The sequence below is a fragment of the Balaenoptera physalus genome (genome assembly GCF_965194825.1).
Source record: "Balaenoptera physalus genome assembly, chromosome: 6".
NCBI lineage: Eukaryota > Metazoa > Chordata > Mammalia > Artiodactyla > Balaenopteridae > Balaenoptera > Balaenoptera physalus.
In genome coordinates, this window is record NC_138885.1 from 35554517 (window position 1) to 35575305 (window position 20789).

Consider the following 20789-nt stretch of genomic DNA (forward strand, 5'->3'; position numbering starts at 1 on the left):
TCTTTAACTATTCTAAAAACTGAGGAATTTAACACAATTATTATTATTATTCATGTATTTGGATTCAATTCTGCTACTAATTTTGTGCTTTCTATTTGTCTTGTTTTATCTGTATTTCTTTTGGATGATTTTTTTTTCTCTATTTTTCTTCATCCCATTTGATCCTTTTAGTAGTTTGGAGGTTATACATTCTATTTCTATTACTTTGCTATGTAACCTAAAAATTACACTGTTGTCCTTTTAATGACTCAAATTAGTCATTGTTATTTTTATACAATAAGTTTTGTTTATTCACACATTTATTCATTCGTTTATTTTTAGATCCAGGAACATATTTATGATTTTCTTTGCTCATTATTTCTTCTCACATCTCAGAACTCCCTTCTGGGATCATTCTATAGGGAATTTTGTCTAAACTGTCTTTATTTCATACTTAGTCATGAATATAAGTTTATGGGGCATACAATTCTGGGTTGACCACTATTTACCCTTAGTCTCTGGCACTGATTTATTAGTACTACATAGGTTTTTTTCTTTTTTTCTCCTTTTTATATGCTTCTTATTTCACAACCAGGATCTCTTTGAATATTGTCTCTTTTCGTATTTTGGGGCCTCTTTTTTTGGGAAATCAGGTTAGGTATACATTAAGCCTAGCTGTCTGTATTAGTCAGTTTGGGCTGCCATAATAGAATACCATAGACCTGGTGGCTTAAACAACACATATTTCTCACAGTTCTGAAATCTGGGAAGTCCAAGATCAAGGTGCCAGACAATTTTGTGTTTGGTGAGAGCCCTCTTTGTGGCTTGTAGACAGCTGCCTTCTTTTCCTTACATGATGGAGAAAGGAGAGCGAGAGAGCTAGCTCTCTGGTCTCCTTTTCTAAGGGCACTAATCCCATCATGAGGACGCCAGGCTCATGACTTCATCTAAACCTAATCACCTCCCAAAGGTCCCACCTCCGAATACCATCACAAGGGGGTTAGGGTTTCAACATGAATTTTGGAGGGACACAAACATGCAGTCTATAACACTGTCTCTGTCCTCTATACCTTAACCTCTCTTTTATGTTTTCAAACTTATTGTTTATTTGTCTGGAATTTTATTATTTTTTTTGAGAAATATGTCAAATATGTGAAAGCCAATGACGATGGCTCTAATGGATCACTAACACATTAGCTCAATTCTTTCTGCGTAGACATTGTATAGTCTCTTCTGTGACTCAGGTGATGTTTAACTTTTGAAAGTAAATGTTACACTAATGTAGTCTCCTAGAAGACTTTAGAAATAAAAAGACTAGGAAGGATTCTTTGCTTACTTTGTGAGCCTGGGAAATTCTTTGATATTTACATATTTAAAATATGTAACAGTAATATAAATCTCTAAAAGTTAGCTAAAAATTGCAGCAAAAATTTAGATGACATTTATGACAATTCTTTGAGTTTCCAAAAAGGCCATCAAAACTATATGGTAGCATTATCAAAATAATAGTATTGTTATTAGTTATAGTATAATTGTTATAGTATTGTCCATCTTAATGTTTTCATTTGTCTGGATGTGCTTGGACTCGTCTTAGAGACACAGTCAGTCATTTGGAGCTTTTCCACTTAGAAATATATTTGAAATTTCAGGAAGTATGTGTTCAACTATCTCAGTCATGGTGAGTCTATAATCCATTATAGTTGTATCTATATCTACATTTATAGCTTTAAAGTATATATTTACCAGTATATACTAATTGACTAATAGTTATTTAAGCAGTAAATGTCACGATTTCTTGCTTGAGCTACCAACTGAAGTTGAAAGTTGAAAGATATTCCTATACCCTGGATAGTATGCTAGGAAAGATAGAGCTAGACATAGAAATAGAGATGAGAGAGAGAGTAAACAGCATTGTATCAAGTTTTCTGAATTCTCACTAAAAACAGAGGAAATAAATGTTTTTGTAAGAATGCTTTTCTCTTAAAGCATATTTTAATCACAGAAACTCATGAAAATACATTAGGTTGTGATTTACTGATATCATAAGAAAATCAAGTGAGTTCCTGTGAAGAATTACAACCAAAATATTTGTGAGCTCAGGAATCGTCTTTTACATGATTGGAGGAAAGCAAAATTAGTCAACTCTCCTAACCACATCCTGCTTAAACCTGAATAGAAAGACACATATTCTTCTCTTAGAAAACTAACCCTGTGTCATTCCATAGACAGTAGTTATAGAAAAAATTAATGTTTAATTCCTTTTGAAAATATAAAATGAATGCTTTCAAAATATTCTTTATGCAAATTCATTGTAGTTATTTCTTATAATAATAACAAAACCCAGTATTGTTTTAATTTTCAAACTATTTCCCATATAAAAATGTCAGTGTTTCTTCAAAATTTTATAAGTGCACTGAAGTATAATGCTGATAGTATTTATTATTATATTTATCACAGTAAAATAAGATATGAACGTTTATACTATGTCCAGCACTGTCCTAGCACTTCACATAAATGATCACATTCAGTTCTATCCTCAGGACACAAGAGATGTACCATTCCTATGCTTGCTTTGCACATGGTAAGAACAAGGCATGGTTCAATATCTCACAAGAGTCCACATCTAGTAAGTGTTAAAGCAGTTATTTAAAGTTAAGAAAATTGCTGTTAAGTCACATAGCTAGTCAATATAAGAGTCAATATCCAAAAAAAAAAAAAAAAAAAAAGAGTCAATATCCAAGTCTGGTAACTTCCATTGTTTTTTTATTGGCTGAATGATTTCTTTGTTTTGATCACATCATTTTCCTAAGATTCCTTTAGGTAGTGATGATAAAGACACTGTCCATTTTTAATTAATGAGCTTGCCTTAATGTTATGTAGTGCTAGGTCACCGTACACCACATTGGATAGCAGGTGCATATTCAAAATCACTTGGCAACTTCTATAAGGTACGAAATGTTTTGGCTCCTCAGTTTTCATCATTTTGGGGAACTTTTTCCATTTTTATTGTATAGAACCTGTTACTGAGATAAGTTCCCTTTGAAGAGCAACTATTAATCAACTTCACCTTCATATAATAAAATGACATTGAAGAACAAGTTTTACTCTGTTAATACAGCCAGTTGCAAAATAACAAAAGGGACATTTGTGAAGAAGTTTGTATTTCAAAACAAGTACTTAAAGATTTATTACAGGAAGTTTTATTTTCACAATTCTAAGAATGATGTTGACTTGTAGAAAATTAGATAAACAATGAAAACTAGGACAAATATTTGAAAACAAATTACCTCACCCCCAGACAAACTACAGTTAAATTTTTATTTATGTATGTCTGTAGAATTTTATGGGCTGTGTATTGCTTATTTAATTGTTTCTTTACTGTTGTGTATAAACACAATGGTTAAACAATTGCTTCCTGGGAAACAAAGGAAGAGCTTTCTGTCTTTATCTGAATAAGATATCTCCTCTAGATAATTTTGTATTGATTGTAGAGCACTTTCATGATCCTCTATTTATTCATCTATTACTTTTTTATTGAGCACCTAAAATGGAACAAGCTCTATCCTAGGTCTTGTGGTACGTGTGTAAAAATAAGATATTATAATTCCTATTGTCAAGAGTCTTATATGCCAGTGGGGATAGACAATAACAATAAATATAATAAATATATGTATGTTATACCATGTGAGGAATATTATGGAGGAAAAGGGGGAAAATTAAACAGGATAAGAGAGTGTGGTAGACAGAATTCTAAAATGACCCCCTAATGACCATGTACCTGTATAATCTTCTCTACTTGAGTTTGGAGAAGGCCTTTGAATATGATGATATCTCACTCCCATTACAGGGCAGAAGGGATTTTACAGGGTATTAAGGTCTGTATCAGTTGACTGGGAGTTAATCAAGGGGGAGATTGTCCTGGGTGAGCCTGGCCTAATCCCATGAGGCCTTTAAAAGATGGTGAAGCATCAGAGAGACATTTTCCTTCTGGCCTAGGAGATGATGCCATCTACCATGTTGTGAGAGAAGGAGTCTGTGGGGCAAGGAATTGAGGGAGGTCTCTAGAAGTTAATAGCCAGTTGTTTACAGCCAATAAGAAAATGGGGGCAGGGGAGTCAGCCCTCCAATCACAAAGAAATTACTTCTACTAATAACCGTGAGCTTGGATGAGGACCCTGAGCCCCAGGTGAGAACCTTGGCCCCAGCCAGCACCTTGATTGCAGCCTTGTGAGAACCTGAGCAGAGGACCCAGTTAGGTGGGGCCTGGCCTCCAGCCCATGGAAACTGTGAGATAATACATGCGTGTTGTTTTGAGCCGCTAAGTTTGTGGTAATTTGTTATACAGCAATAGAACACTAATATAGGGGGGTTGGATCAGGGGGGCTGCTTCACAAAGGTGAGATGGGAGGCAAAAGGTGGAGAGGAGTAAACAAGGCACCGTTTTAGGGTTATGATCATTTGAGTCTAGTGACGTATCAAAATTATTGGTTTCATTTATAGAAATTGAGAAACAATAAAAAAAAACTCTTTCATGATAAGAAAAATGAGGGAGTATTTGAGCAGATAAAACAAATTATTCCCTCCTCAGAAACCCAAAGTAATCATTATTCTCAGAGACGGTATTTTGAATTACAGAAATCTTAGGAGAAGTGTGTCCTGGAAGATTCAAAATCAAGGACCTAGAGATATGCAGCAATAGATGCCGGGAGGGATGAAGGTGGGGGAGGTGGCAGTAGCAGTAGATATTGTTTGTTTCTTTATGTGATGAATATTTAAAGGAAGCAGGACCCCAAGAGCAACTACTTAGCAATTAATCAATCAATCCATTCACTAACCTATAAGTAATTAGAGTTTTTACTGTATGTGCAGTAAGCGTTCACTTGCACAACCAAGAGACACCATAGATGTAATGACATTGGCTCTTCCTAAAAGCTTAAACTCAATTGGATAAAGAAAATATGTGAAGTAGTTATTTACAAGTCCATATACATATAATACCTAACCTCTTATGTCGTATGACCACAAGTTGAGGAACAACAAAAGTGGAAAACAACACAGACTGAAAGAACCAAGGAAACCTTTGTGGATAAAGTTAAGTTGGAGCTGGGTTGTGATGGGTATGGCAGAATTAAACTAAGCAAAGGGGATTTGAAAGCATTATGGGAAATGGTAACACTGTTACTAAGGAAACCCAGTATTCCGATTGCAGCTTCAGATTTAGAGTTGAAAGCAGCAGCAGATTTAGAGATGAAAGTATGACCATCAGAAGATGTTACTAACTCTCTTAGTTTCCTTTCGCGGCAGACATGATGTGAAATGAGAATGCACTGTTCTCTAATCCTCCTCTCTTGATTCCCTCACCAATCTTCCATCCTGAAAAGCAAACAGCAAGCATCTTATTTAATTCACAAGCACTAAGTTCTACCAGAAAGACATTGTCCTAAATATAAGTACAATGGATTCATGCTAGTGAATGAATGAATGACTGCATTCCAGATTATAAAATACAGAGACTTTTAGTTTTTAAAGTAGTATTCAAGTTTAATTTGGCTCTGTACTAGAGCTCAAGTTCCTTGAAGAGTAGCTATGTTTTAAGTTAGTATTTTCAGCACCAGGACAGGGACTGGCATTTTGCTAAATGATTACTAAATGAATGATGAATGAATGAATGGTAATCTGGTTACTTTAATCATGTGTGCATTTAGACAGATGATAGAACTTATGCGGGCATTCCCCACATTCATCATTCTTTCAAATCCTGCAAGCCTCACCCTAATTTCCTCACCCTAATTTCATTTTCTTTTGAAATACAGTACAAATATAAATAAATATATCCAGGTGCCAGCCATGTTCCAAAAGAAATTCCACCACGTAGAGTCACAGCAAATGAAATCAATTGATGCATCATACTCTGATTGAGTGTTGGCAAACATCAAGATTGGCAGACAGATGAAATTCCACAGAGAAGGTACAGATGGACTAATCAGCTCAGAAAAGAAGTCTTTAAGTGTTTGGAAAAGCAAATGTTTCATTTCAACACAACTTTCGTTGTTGTTATTGTTGCAGTTGCTATTTTCAAACCATGGAAATATCTTTAAAAGTTTGAGACTTATTACAAATACCTCCTTACCTTGTATCACTTGTTCTCGATCAGACTTAGAAAAGAGGATTTTTTAAAACAAAGTAGCGCCTTGAAAAGTTATCTGTATCCTATTAGTATTATTATGCCTTAATTTAGAATTAAATAAATATTCCTAACATAATAATCACTAAACAATTTTGTTATACCATAAGAGAGTGTTTTTCTGAACAGATTTCTTAGGGTTAGACGACAACAGATATTGAAGTTCCAGAGAGAGAGAATAATTAAACATTATCCCAGAATTAGGAGCACAATATTCGACGATTTAATTATTTTCAGAAGTATACAGTGTGCAATCAAGGGTGCTGATTATAGAGAGAAAGACTCTTCATTGTATGAACATAAACTGCCTGAGAGACGAAATCAATTGCTTAAGGATGCCCTGGTCCAAAGGACACATTTTCAGTTTGTGGGTCTTGTGAGCTGGAGCTGAGTTTGCTATCCTAGGTGTTACTGTTTTGCATCGTCTTCAGTCCTTCCCAGCAGAATCTAAATCTGTTTTGTAGAGTTAGCCCTTGTTAGTGCTCAATAAATATTTAACAATACGATGTGCTATGCATACTAATGTGTTGAATATTTTAATTTTCTGCATTCCTGTGTGACTTAGTCACATTGCATATTAAAGAAAAATTTTGGAGCTTAAATTTGGGTGAACACAGAAGAGTTCAAAAACTAAGTTGAGACTGCTAACCACGTGGCCCTCTCTTTCTTGGAATAGATACGTTGTTTGAATGAGCTGATTATAGCTCAATGGAATAAGTTTACCCATGTGATGACATTCACATTGAAACTGCCTGTTTTTAGAGAAAAGACCATTAAGGGAAGACCTTCATTTAGAACTCACTTAGCAGGAATATAAGGTGATTCAGCTGCTGTAGTAAGAGTTCTTAGTGTAGATTCATTTTCAGAACTGTCTGCTTGTTTTAAGTCAAAGCTACTTACTTCATCAGATCTAGCAGGTGTAGCTACTTCTATCTACCTCAGTGTTTTTTCGGACTTTAATGTACATACAAATCACTGGAGATCTTGTGAAAAGGCACATTCTGATTCAGTAGGTCTGGGCTAGAGTCTGAGATTCTGAAATTCTAACAAACTTTTAGGTAATGCTGCTGCTATTGGTGCAGGACCACACTTTCAGTGGCAAGAGTCTAGAACACTGGTTTTCAATCCTGGATATACATCAGAATTGTATGTGTGGCTTTTTAAAAATTACAGATTTGATTCACTAAGTCTTGGGGGACTTATTTACGTTTGTAAAACTCTCCAGGTGATTCTAAGTATTAGACAGATATGAGAAATCCCATTGTGAGAGATGTTTTTACCATTTCAATCTAAAAGTATATTATTTTCTATTCATTGTTTTAGAATTAGAGTCTCCTGGCTACACATTTGAAATCTGGGCCAGGTAAAAGGTGATCTCTCACCACCTAATAATAATAACAAATATTTATTGATTTGTCCCCTTGGCAACTCAGCAATTTATACCTTCATTCAAACTAGCATATTACTTTATCTAAATGATTAGGAGCAGGGCAGCAGAGGGGGTCCTGGGAAATGTATTCTGTTCAGTTCAGTTGCAATAAACACAACGAGGTACGTGGGGGTGGTGCCACCCTGGGTAGATGGGAAAAAGGTTGTAAAAACTGTAAGCAAGGGCTTCCCCACTGGTGCAGTGGTTAAGAATCCGCCTGCCAAGGCAGGGGACATGGATTCAATCCCTGGTCCGGGAAGATCCCACATGCCGTGGAGCAACTAAGCCTGAGTGCCACAACTACTGAGTCTGCGAGCCACAACTACTGAAGCCCGCGTGCCTAGAGGCTGTGCTCCTCAACAAGAGAAGCCACCGCAATGAGAAGCCCGCGCACTGCCATGAAGAGTAGCCCCCACTTGCCGCAACTAGAGAAAGCCCGTGCGCAGCAACGAAGACCCAACACAGCCAAAAATAAATTAATTAAGTAAATTAATTTAAAAAAAGAAAACTGTAAGCAAGGGAGCACAGTTACCTTTCTAAATTTGTCCTGAGGCATAACTAGAGGTAGAATAAATTATTCAAAACTTGCAAAGGCAAAAAAGGCAAATGTCTGTGCTTAGGATCCCATGTTCAGGTGCACAGGTGTGTGTGTGTGTGTGTGTGTGTATATATATATATATATATATATATATATATATATATATATATATATACACATATATGTGATGAGAGAGAGAGAGAGAGAGCGCTTCTTTGACCTTAGCACCAGTGGCTGGCCACCCTAGATTTTCAAGTGCAGGCAAGAACAGATGGATCTGACAAGAGCAGAAAGGAAACACACATCTATGGAATCACCTGCATAGATCTGTCTCCTCCCCACCTCCACATCTTAATTCCAGTACAGAATCTTTTCAGTTATTGTGTTAGTTTAAGTTATAAAATATGTGATGAGTGCCAGTGGGAAATAATGTTGAGCATTTGTTACAAGTGACTTGTAACTGATTAGGTCTTATCTATCTCTTGGGACCCTACTCCTGAACTTCCAAGCTTACTCTCCCTGGTATGGACCTAATCTGTATCTTTTCTAATGTGGTCAGAGGCAGGAGGGATGAACAGCTGCAGGGAGTTTTTAAAAAACATAAATCTAACCTGAATGCAGACATAGCCCATCTAGACTTGGAAATCTGTCCCTCTGGAAAATTGCTGAACAATACTGAACTATATAGACATCTATTTCTGCAATTACACCAATTGGTTTATTACTTCGAGGTGACATTTTTGGACCCTTCAAATGCATAATAAATGTATAATAAGAATTTATCCTTAATGGAATCATGACAATATTCAGCTGCAAATAATTATATGATATTCTTTCAAAGAGACCATCATCAAGTTCAACTGTGGATATATTTTCTTTGCCTAAAATTACATGGATTCTGCACATTTTCCCACAACCATAAAGAATACTAGTTATTAATTTATAGCATGCTTCACTTTCCTCTTTGTTCAAGCTGGTTTATTTCTGAAGTTCTGGCAAGAAGAGCTACTTAGAATGCACCATTGGATGTGATTTTTAGGGAATATTTCTAATGGAGAGAGAAGGGCAATGAGATTGGCAATTAGTTTTAAAGACAGTCATTTAACCTGTTATTCTGGGAAGGAAGTGACCCAGACTTAGAATTCTAAGTTCAGAACAGAGAAAAAAGGCAAAACCATGAAATTCTATTAAGTGAGGAAAAGGCTGATAGCATATATTATTATAGCATGTGGAAATCAGTGTTTCAAACTTGCTCTTAATTTGTCCGTGGTGAAGGAAATGTTATGAAATCTTTGTTTCTCTCCCAAACTATGTGATAGTTTATACTTATATGAAAGACAAGTTTCCCAGGAATATCATACAAATCCTGGAAATTTGTGATAACCAAAGAATTTCGTAAAACTTATTTTTTATAATGAATTGTTACTTATTTGACTAAGTTATGGCATACTTAAATGAAATTGAATTTAGTTACTTTACCTGTAAATGCATGAACAAGACTTTTGTTATGTAACTCACTACACTATATCCTGTCTATACTATGAGGTTTATCTTGTTAGTCAGAAATCATCAGAAGGATATGATATAATCTTTTCCATTGTCTGCTTTGAATTAAGAGTATCTCTGATCCAAACATAATGATCTAGCTCAGCATACTGTAATTTTGAAATTTAGTTATTTGGTAGGGAGGACCCAGTCGCGTAGCTAATGTATATGCTTGTGTGAACATTGTTGAGTCTTTAGTAAGGGGGGAGACTTAGAAAAATTATTTAACTCATTGCCAGAGAATGGAAGGTTGGAATATACTTTTTGTGTTGGGAGAGTTCACCATACTTCTAGGAAAAGAGAGAAATAAAATGATTAATAAAAATATTTTAGCAAGTACTGTAAAAAATTTCTCAGTAAGAGAAAAATGATTAGGGAAATTAAAAAAGTAGTAAACTTGAAGATGAGATATGCTCAAAATAAACCCATGTGTTGCTATGGAGATGTGATTCAGGATAAAACCAGAAGTCTAGACATTCAGTCCTGCAACTGTTAATTGAGATTTCAAGCAGTCATATCGTTCCTCAAAATAGCCTTGGTTTTCCATTTTGTAGAATTCTAATGGATATTGCTATTCTCTCCTCTATTACCAATTTTTTAAACCTTTATTTCCCATCACTAAATTAAGTGACATCCATAACTAATCAACTTCATTTGGTTGCTTGTCTGTCGTTTTTGAGCTGAGTTGGATCTGGGTGTATATATATATATATATTTTTTTGGTCTGGGTATATTTGATATGTTCAACCTCTCTACGCTAGAAACTATGTTCTTAAATTTTCCTTTACCTTATATAGCCAAAGCTGCTCTCATATGTGTACTGATTATATTTTTGATGATGATTGAAGGAAAAAAACTAAATGGTGAACTTTTTCCTTTGAAGGGATATTCTATTTTCTCCGAGTGGTTCTCTGAAAATTATCTCAATAGAATTGCAACAATTCTTTCCTGTCATGAAGTCAAACTAAGCTCTGATATACTTTAAAAAATGCTATAGTTATTTTCTTTATTCAGTTCACTTGTTAAAATAGATCTTTATGCAAGCAGAAAATTACCATGACCCTTAGGCTGCTTCTATATCTCCACTATTTTTTTTACCACCAACAAAGTGGTAGAAGGATACTTAATTGCAAAGACAAAGTGAAGATAGATGGAAATTGAAATTCAAAGACTGAGTATCTCTTAGAAGTAGGCTGTATTGCAGATTTAGTGATCACAAGGGATAAACTAAGAGATACTACAATAATCCTCTTAATTGTACTAAACTCTTTGATATGGATCATAAAATATTTTCAAAGCCCTTCAGGAAGAAAATGTTTATTCTCAGGAAATGAACAGGTCATTCAGTTGATAAATTTCAATATATTCTCTTATATAAAAATGAAACTTTAAAAACACAAATTAATTTTTATCTTTTCTAAAGAATTAGACACTATATTATTTCCATTTCACTTTTTTCCATGGCTTGATACCTACACACACACACACACACACACACAATACATTTCTCTTTACAGATATTTTAAATATAATTTTTATAGGCACCATAAATGTGACACAACTCACAACCATGCCCTTTCAAACCAATACTTTTTCTTACTGGTCATCTCAAACTTACATTGCTTTTCCTAGCATGTAATGTGCTATGTGATCCTTTTCCCAATTTTCTTTCTTTTTTTTTTTTTTTAATATAACAGCTTTATTGAGATATAAATTACATGCCATAAAATTTACCCATTTAAAATATAAAATCCAGTGGTTTTTAGTATATTCCCAGAGTTGTGCAAACATCACCGCAGTCCATTTTATTTTATTATTATTTTTTGTGGCCGTGCTGTGTGGCATGTGGGATCTTAGCTCCCCGACCAGGGATGAACCCGTGTCCCTTGCAGTGGAAGCGTAGAGTCTTAATCACTGGACCGCCAGGGAAGTCCCCACAGTCCATTTTAAAATATTTTCATTACCCCAAAAGAAACCCTAGACCCATTAGCAGGCATTCTCCATTTCCCCTCAAGCCTCCAGCCCTAGGCAACCACTAATCTACTTTTTGTCTCTATAGATTTGCTTATTCTGGACCTCTCACTTAAATGAACTGATATAATATATCATCTATTGTGAATGGCTTCTTTCACTTAGCATGATATTTTCATGATTCATCTGTGTTGTATCATGTATCAGTACTTCAGTCCTTTTATGGCCAAATAATGTTCCAGTGTATGGACATGCCACATTTTGTTTACCCAGTCATCAGTTGATGGACATTTGAGTTTTCATTTTCTGACTATTATGAATAATGCTCCAGTGAACATTTATGTACAAGTTTTTGTATGGACATATGTTTTAATTTCTATTGGGTATAAAGGTAGAAGTGGAATTGTTTGGTCATATAATACCTCTATGTATAACCTTTTGAGGAACTAGCAGACTGTTTTCCAAAGCAGCTGCATTACCACCAGCAGTGTACAAGAGTTCCAATTTCTCCACATCCTCACCAACACTGTTAGCGTCTGTATTTTATAAACAGCCATTCCAGCGGGTATTAGTGTTATCTCATTCCGGTTTTGATTTTCATTTCCTGATAGCTGATGATGTTGAACATCCTTTAATGGACTTGTTGTCCATTTGTATATCTTCTTTGGGGAAATGTCTATTCAAATCCTTGCCCAGTTTTAATTGGGTTATTTTCCTTTTTTCTTTTCTTTCCTGTTGTTGTTGAATTGTTAGAGTTCTTTATATATTCTATACAATTCTCTTATCAGATAAATGATTTGCAAATATTTCCTTCCATTCTGTGGGTTATCTTTTCACCTTCTTGATGGTGTCCTTTGAAGCACAAAGAGGTTTAATCTTGATGTAGTCCAATTTACCTGTTTTCCTCTTGTTGCTTGTACTTTTGGTGTCATAGCTAAGAAGCCTTTACCAAACTCAAGACCACCTCCGTGCTTTCACTGCCCAGGGTGTGAGTTCCATCCCTGGTCAGGCAACCAAGATCCCCCAAGCCATGTGGCGTGGCCAAAAAACCCCAAAAAACAAACAAACAAAAAAACTCAAGTCCACATAGATTTTCTTCTAATATTTTTACAGTTTAAGCTCTTACATTTTGGTCTTTGATACATTTTGAGTTAATTTTTTGTGTATGGTATGAAGAAAGGGTCCAACTTTATTCTTTTGCATGTGGCTATTGAGTTGTCCCAGCACCGTTTGTTGATTTGTACCATTTGTTGGAAAGTATACTTTCTTCATTGAATTGTCATGGCACCCTTGTTGAAAATCAATTGACTATAAATGTGAAGGTGGATTTCTGAATTCTATATTCTATTCCATTCATCTATATGTCTATCCTATGCCAGTATCACTTTGTCCTGGTTACTGTAGTGTAGGTTTATAGTATGTTTTCAAATCAAGAAGTGTGGATCCTCCAACTTCGGTCTTTTTCAAGATTGTTTCGTCTATCCTGAGTCTTTTGAAGTTTCATAGTAATTTTAGACCAGTTTGTTAATTTCTGCCAAAATGCCAGCTAGGTTTTTCATAGAGATTATGTTGACCTGTAGATCAATTTGGCTATCTTTTTTTTTTTTTAACATCTTTATTGGAGTAAAATTGCTTTACAATGGTGTGTTAGTTTCTACTTTATAACAAAGTGAATCAGCTATACATATACATATATCCGCATATCTCTTCCCTCTTGCATCTCCATCCCTCCCACCCTCCCTACCCCACCTTTCTAGGTGGTCACAAAGCACCGAGCTGATCTCCCTGTGCTATGGGGCTGCTTCCCACTAGCTATCTATTTTACTTTTGGTAGTGTATATATGTCCATGCCACTCTCTCACTTTGTCCCAGATTAACCTTCCCCCTCCCCGTGTCCTCACGTCCATTCTCTAGTAGGTCTGTGTCTTTATTCCCATCTTGCCCCTAGGTTCTTCATGACCACTTTTTTTTCTTTTTTCTTTTCTTTTTTTAGATACCATATATATGTGTGAGCATACGGTATTTGTTTTTCTCCTTCTGACTTACTTCACTGTGTATGACAGACACTAGGTCCATCCACCTCACTACAAATAACTCAATTTCGTTTCTTTTTATTGCTGAGTAATATTCCATTGTATATATGTGCCACATCTTCTTTATCCATTCATCTGTCAATGGACACTTAGGCGGCTTCCATGTCCTGGCTTTTGTAAATAGAGCTACAGTGAACATTGTGGTACATGACTCTTTTTGAATTATGGTTTTCTAAGGGTACATACCCAGTAGTGGGATTGCTGGGTCGTATGGTAGTTCTATTTTTAGTTTTCTAAGGAACCTCCATACTGTTCCCCATAGTGGCTGTATCAATTTACATTCCCACCAACAGTGCAAGAGGGTTCCCTTTTCTCCACACCCTCTCCAGCATTTATTGTTTCTAGATTTTTTTGATGATGGCCATTCTGACCGGTGTTAAGATGGTATCTCATTGTAGTTTTGATTTGCATTTCTCTAATGATGTTGAGCATTCTTTCATGTGTTTGTTGGCAATCTGTACATCTTCTTTGGAGAAATGTCTATTTAGGTCTTCTGCCCATTTTTAGATTGGGTTGTTTGTTTTTTTGATATTGAGTTGCATGAGCTGCTTGTAAATTTTAGAGATTAATCCTCTGTCAGTTGCTTCATTTGCAAATATTTTCTCCCATTCTGAGGGTTGTCTTTTGGTCTTGTTTATGGTTTCCTTTGCTGTGCAAAAGCTTTTAAGTTTCATTAGGTCCCATTTGTTTATTTTTGTTTTTATTTCCATTTCTCTAGGAGCTGGGTCAAAAAGGATCTTGCTGTGATTTATGTCATAGAAAGTTCTGCCTATGTTTTCCTCTAACAGTTTTATAGTGTCTGGCCTTACATTTAGGTCTTTAATCCATTTTGAGTTTATTTTTGTGTATGGTGTTAGGTAGTGTTCTAATTTCATTCCTTTACATGTAGCTGTCCAGTTTTCCCAGCACCACTTACTGAAGAGGGTGTCTTTTCTCCATTGTATATTCTTGCCTCCTTTATCAAAGATAAGGTGACCATATGTGTGTGGGTTTATCTCTGGGCTTTCTATCCTGTTCCATTGGTCTATATTTCTGTCTTTGTGCCAGTACCATACTGTCTTGATTACTGTAGCTTTGTAGTATAGTCTGAAGTCAGGGAGCCTGATTCCTCCAGCTCCGTTTTTCTTCCTCAAGATTGCATTGGCTATTCAGGGTCTTTTGTGCTTCCATACAAATTGTGAAATTTTTTGTTTTAGTTCTGTGAAAAATGCCACTGGTAGTTTGATAGGGATTGCACTGAATCTGTAGATTGCTTTGGGTGGTATAGTCATTTTCACAATGTTAATTCTTCCAATCCAAGAACATGGTATATCTCTCCATCTATTTGTATCATCTTTAATTTCTTTCATCAGTGTCTTATAGTTTTCTACATACAGGTCTTTTGTCTCCTTAGGTAGGTTTATTCCTAGATATTTTATTCTTTTTGTTGCAATGGTAAATGGGAGTGTTTTCTTAATTTCACTTTCAGATTTTTCATCATTAGTGTATAGGAATGCAAGAGATATCTGTGCATTAATTTTGTATCCTGCTACTTTACCAAATTCATTAATTAGCTCTAGTAGTTTTCTGGTGGCATCTTTAGGATTCTCTATGAACAGTATCATGTCATCTGCAAACAGTGACAGTTTTACTTCTTCTTTTCCAATTTGGATTCATTTTATTTCTTTTTCTTCTCTGATTGCTGTGGCTAAAACTTCCAAAACTATGTTGAATAATAGTGGTGAGAGTGGGCAACCTTGTCTTCTTCCTGGTCTTAGTGGAAATGATTTCAGTTTTTCACCATTGAGGACGATGTTGGCTGTGGTTTTGTCATATATGGCCTTTATTATTTTGAGTTAAGTTCCCTCTATGCCTACTTTCTGGAGGGTTTTTATCATAAATGGGTGTGGAATTTTGTCGAAAGCTTTCTCTGCATCTATTGAGATGATCATATGGTTTTTCTCCTTCAATTTGTTAATATGGTGTATCACATTGATTGATTTGCGTATATTGAAGAATCCTTGCATTCCTGGGATAAACCCCACTTGATCATGATGTATGATCCTTTTAATGTGCTGTTGGATTCTGTTTGCTAGTATTTTCTTGAGGATTTTTGCATCAATGTTCATCAGTGATATTGGCCTATAGTTTTCTTTCTTTGTGACATCTTTGTTTGGTTTCGGTATCATGTTGATGGTGGCCTCATAGAATGAGTTTGGGAGTGTTCCTCCCTCTGGTATATTTTGGAAGAGTTTGAGAAGGAAAGGTGTTAACTCTTCTATAAATGTTTGATAGAATTCGCCTGTGAAGCCATCAGGTCCTGGACTTTTTTTTTTTTTTTTTTTTCTTAAATTTTTGGGTGTGTTGGGTCTTCGTTTCTGTGCGAGGGCTTTCTCTAGTTGTGGCAAGCGGGGGCCACTGTTCATCGCGGTGCGTGGGCCTCTCACTGTCGCGGCCTCTCTTGTTGTGGAGCACAGGCTCCAGACGTGCAGGCTCAGTAGTTGTGGCTCATGGGCCCAGTTGCTCCGCGGCATGTGAGATCTTCCTAGACCAGGGCCCAAACCCGTGTCCCCTGCATTGGCAGGCAGACTCTCAACCACTGCGCCACCAGGGAAACCCTGGTCCTGGACTTTTGTTTGTTGGAAGATTTTTAATCACAGTTTCAATTTCAGTGCTTGTGATTGCTGTGTTCATATTTTCTATTTCTTCCTGGTTCAGTCTCGGCAGGTTGTGCGTTTCTAAGAATTTGTCCACTTCTTCCAGGTTGTCCATTTTATTTGCATATAGTTGCTTGTAGTTATCTCTCATGATCCTTTGTATTTCTGCAGTGTCAGTGGTTACTTCTCCTTTTTCATTTCTAATTCTATTGATTTGAGTCTTCTCCCTTTTTTCTTGATGAGTCTGCCTAATGATTTTTCAATTCTGTTTGTCTTCTCAAAGAACCAGCTTTTAGTTTTATTGACCTTTGCTATCGTTTCCTTCATTTCTTTTTCACTTATTTCTGATCTGATCTTTATGATTTCTTTCCTTCTGCTAACTTTGGGGGTTTTTTGTTCTTCTTTCTCTAATTGTTTTACGTGTAAGGTTAGGTTGTTTATTTCAGATGTTTTTTGTTTCTTGAGCTAGGATTGTATTGCTATAAACTTCCTTCTTAGAACTGCTTTTGCTGCATCCCATAGGTTTTGGGTGGTCGTGTTTCCATTGTCATTTGTTTCTAGGTATTTTTTGATTTCCTCTTTGATTTCTTCAGTGATCACTTCGTTTTTAAGTAGTGTATTGTTTAGCCTCCATGTGTTTGTATTTTTTACAGATTTTTTCCTGTAATTGATATCTAGTCTCATAGCATTGTGGTCAGAAAAGATACTTGATATGATTTCAATTTTCTTAAATTTACCAAGGCTTGATTTGTGACCCAATATATGATGTATCCTGGAGAATGTCCCATGAACACTTGAGAAGAAAGTGTATTCTGTTGTTTTTGGATGGAATGTCCTATAAATATCAGTTAATTCCATCTCGTTTAATGTATCATTTAAAGCTTGTGTTTCCTTATTTATTTTCAGTTTGGATGAACTGTTCATTGGTGAAAGTGGGGTGTTAAAATCCCCTACTGTGATTGTGTTACTGTCGATTTCCCCTTTTACGGCTGTTAGCATTTGCCTTCTGTATTGAGGTGCTCTTATGTTGGTTGCATAAATATTTACAATTGTTATATCTTCTTCTTGGATTGATCCCTTAATCATTATGTGGTGTCCATCTTTGTTTCTTGTAATAGTCTTTATTTTAAAGTCTATTTTGTCTGATATGAGAATTGCTACTCCAGCTTTCTTTTGATTTCCATTTGCATGGAATATCTTTTTCCATCCCCTCACTTTCAGTCTGTATGTGTCCCTAGGTCTGAAGTGGGTCTCTTGTAGACAGCATATATACGGGTCTTGTTTTTGTATCCATTCAGCCAGTCTATGTCTTTTGGTTGGAGCATTTAATCCATTTACATTTAAGGTAATAATCGATATGTATGTTCCTATTACCATTTTCTTAATTTTTTGGGGTTTGTTATTGTAGGTCTTTTCTTTGTCTTGTGTTTCCTGCCTAGAGAAGTTCCTTTAGCATTTGTTGTAAAGCTGGTTTGGTGGTGCTGAATTCCCTTAGCTTTTGCTTGTCCGTAAAGGTTTTAATTTCTCCCTCAAATCTGAATGAGATCCTTGCTGGGTAGAGTAATCTTGGTTGTAGGTTTTTCTACTTCATCACTGTAAATATGTCCTGCCACTGCCTTCTGGCTTGCAGAGTTTCTGCTGAAAGACCAGCTGTTAACCTTATGAGGATTCCCTTGTGTGTTTTTTGTTTTTTTTCCCTTGCTTCTTTTAATATTTTTTCTTTGTATTTAATTTTTGATAGTTTGACTAATATGTGTCTTGGCATATTTCTCCTTGGATATTTCCGGTATGGGACTCTCTGTGCTTCCTGGACTTGATTAACTATTTCCTTTCCCATGTTAGGGAAGTTTTCAACTATAATCTCTTCAAATATTTTCTCAGTCCCTTTCTTTTTCTCTTCTTCTTCTGGGACCCCTATAATTTGAATGTTGGTGCATTTAATGTTGTCCCAGAGGTCTCTGAGACTGTCCTCAATTCTTTTCATTCTTTTTTCTTTATTCTGCTCTGCAGTAGTTATTTCCACTATTTTATCTTCCAGGTCACTTATCCGTTTTTCTGCCTTAGATATTCTGCTATTGATCCCTTCTAGAGAATTTTTAATTTCATTTATTGTGTTGTTCATCACTGTTTGTTTGCTCTTTAGTTCTTCTAGGTCCTTCTTAAACGTTTCTTGTATTTTCTCCATCTATATCCAAGATTTTGGATCATTTTTACTGTCATTATTCTGCATTCATTTTCAGGTAGACTGCCTATTTCCTCTTCATTTGTTAGGTCTGGTGTGCTTTGACCCTGCTCCTTCACCTGCTGTGTTTCTCCGTCTTCTCATTTTGCTTAACTTACTGTGTTTGGGGTCTCTTTTTCTCAGGCTGCAGGTGCATAGTTCCCGTTGTTTTTGGTGTCTGCCCCAGGTCACTAAAGTTGGTTCAGTGGGTTGTGTGGGCTTCCTGGTGAAGGGGACTAGTGCCTGTGTTCTGGTGTATGAGGCTGGATCTTGTCTTTCTGTTGGGCAGATCCACGTCTGGTGGTGTGTTTTGGGGTGTCTGTGACCTTATTATGATTTTAGGCAGCCTCTCTGCTAATGGGTGGTGTTGTGTTCCTGTCTTGCTATTTGTTTGGCATAGGGTGTCCATTACTGTAGCTTGCTGGTCATTGAGTGGAGCTGGGTCTTGGCGTTGCGATGGAGATCTCTGGGAGATTTTCACCATTTGATATTACATGGAGCTGGGAGGTCTCTGGTGGACTAATGTCCTGAACTTGGCTCTCCCACCTCAGAGGCACAGCCCTGACACCAGGCTGGAGCACCAAGAGCCTGTTATACACATGGCTCAGAATAAAAGGGAGAACAAAAGAAAGAAAGAAAAAGATAAAATAAAATATAATAAAATAAAATAAAGTTATTAAATAAAAATTTAAAAATAATTATTAAAAAAAATTGAAAAGTAGTAAAAAGAAAAAGAAAGAAAGAAAGAAGAGAGCAATGAAACCAAAAAACAAATCCACCAGTGATAACAAGGGGTAAGAACTATACTAAAAAAAGAAAGAAAAAACGAAAACGGACAGACAGAACCCTGGGACTAATGGTAAAGGCAAAGCTATACAGACAAAATCACACACAGAAGCATACACATACACACTCACAAAAAGAGAAAAAGGGAAAAATATATATATATCATTGCTCCCAAAATCCACCTCCTCAATTTGGGATGATTCGTTGTCCATTCAGATATTCCACAGATGCAGATACATCAAGTTGATTGTGGAGATTTTATCTGCTGCTCCTGAGGCTGCTGGGAGGGATGTCTCTTTCTCTTCTTTGTTCCTGCAACTCTTGGGGTTCAGCTTTGGATTTGGACACACCTCTACATGTAGTGGCCTGAGGGTGTCTGTTCTTCGCTCAGACAGGACGGGGTTAAAGGAGCAGCTGATTTGGGGGCTCTGGCTCACTCAGGCCGGGGGGAGGGAGGGGTACGGAGTGCGGGGCAAGCCCCAGGCGGCAGAGGCCAGCGTGACGTTGCACCAGACTGAGTCGCGCCGTGTGTTCTCCTGGGGAAGTTGTCCCTGGATCATGGGACCCTGGCAGTGGCGGGCTGCCCAGGTTCCCGGGAGGGGAGGTGTGGGGAGTGACCTGTGTTTGCACACAGGCTTCTTGGTGGCTGCAGAAGCAGCCTGAGTATCTCATGCCAAGAGGCAAGAAAAAGTGTCTTGTCTCTTCGGCAGCTCCAGACCTTTTCCCGGACTCCCTCCCTGCTAGCTGTGGCACACTAGCCCCCTTCAGGCTGTGTTCACGCAGCCAACCCCAGTCCTCTCCCTGGGATCTGACCTCCGAAGCCGGAGCCTCAGCTCCCAGCCCCCGCCCGCCCCGGCGGGTGAGCAGACAAGCCTCTCAGGCTGGTTAGTGCTGGTTGGCACTGATCCTCTGCGCGGGAATCTCTCCGCTTTGCTCTCTGCACCCCTGTGGCTGTGCTCTCCTCCAATGCTCCGAAGCTTCCTGCCTCCGCCACCCACAGTCTCTGCCCGTGAAGGGCCTTCCTAGTGTGTGGAAACCTTTCCTCCTTCACAGCTCCCTCCCAGTGGTGCAGGTCCCATCCCTATTCTTTTGTCTCTGTTTTTCTTTTTTCTTTTGCCCTACCCAGGTACGTGGGGAGTTTCCTGCCTTTTGGGAGGTCTGAGGTCTTCTGCCAGCGTTCAGTAGGTGTTCTGTAGGGGTTATTCCACATGTATATGTATTTCTGATGTATTTGTGGGGAGGAAGGTGATCTCCACGTCTTACTCTTCTGCCATCTTGAATTCCCCTCTCCCCAAGTTTCTTGAAGCCAAAATATTTATGTTTTTCTGTTTAAATTTTTGCTATTTTTTTCCTTAAAAATTTTTTAATTTGAAAATTATAGATCCACAGGGATTTGCAAAGATATGA

At 37.0% G+C, this 20789-nt stretch overlaps 1 long non-coding RNA gene across 1 annotated transcript in view; it reads right to left on the minus strand.

Moving 5' to 3' along the window:
• LOC309662439 overlaps positions 1-17267 on the minus strand; it is a 307389-nt gene extending 290122 nt beyond the window's left edge. The window contains exon 1 of the long non-coding RNA XR_014264682.1: positions 16138-17267. This is a non-coding gene — a long non-coding RNA (uncharacterized lncRNA). The remainder of the gene's footprint in view (positions 1-16137) is intronic.
• Between the last annotated feature and the right edge of the window lie 3522 nt (positions 17268-20789).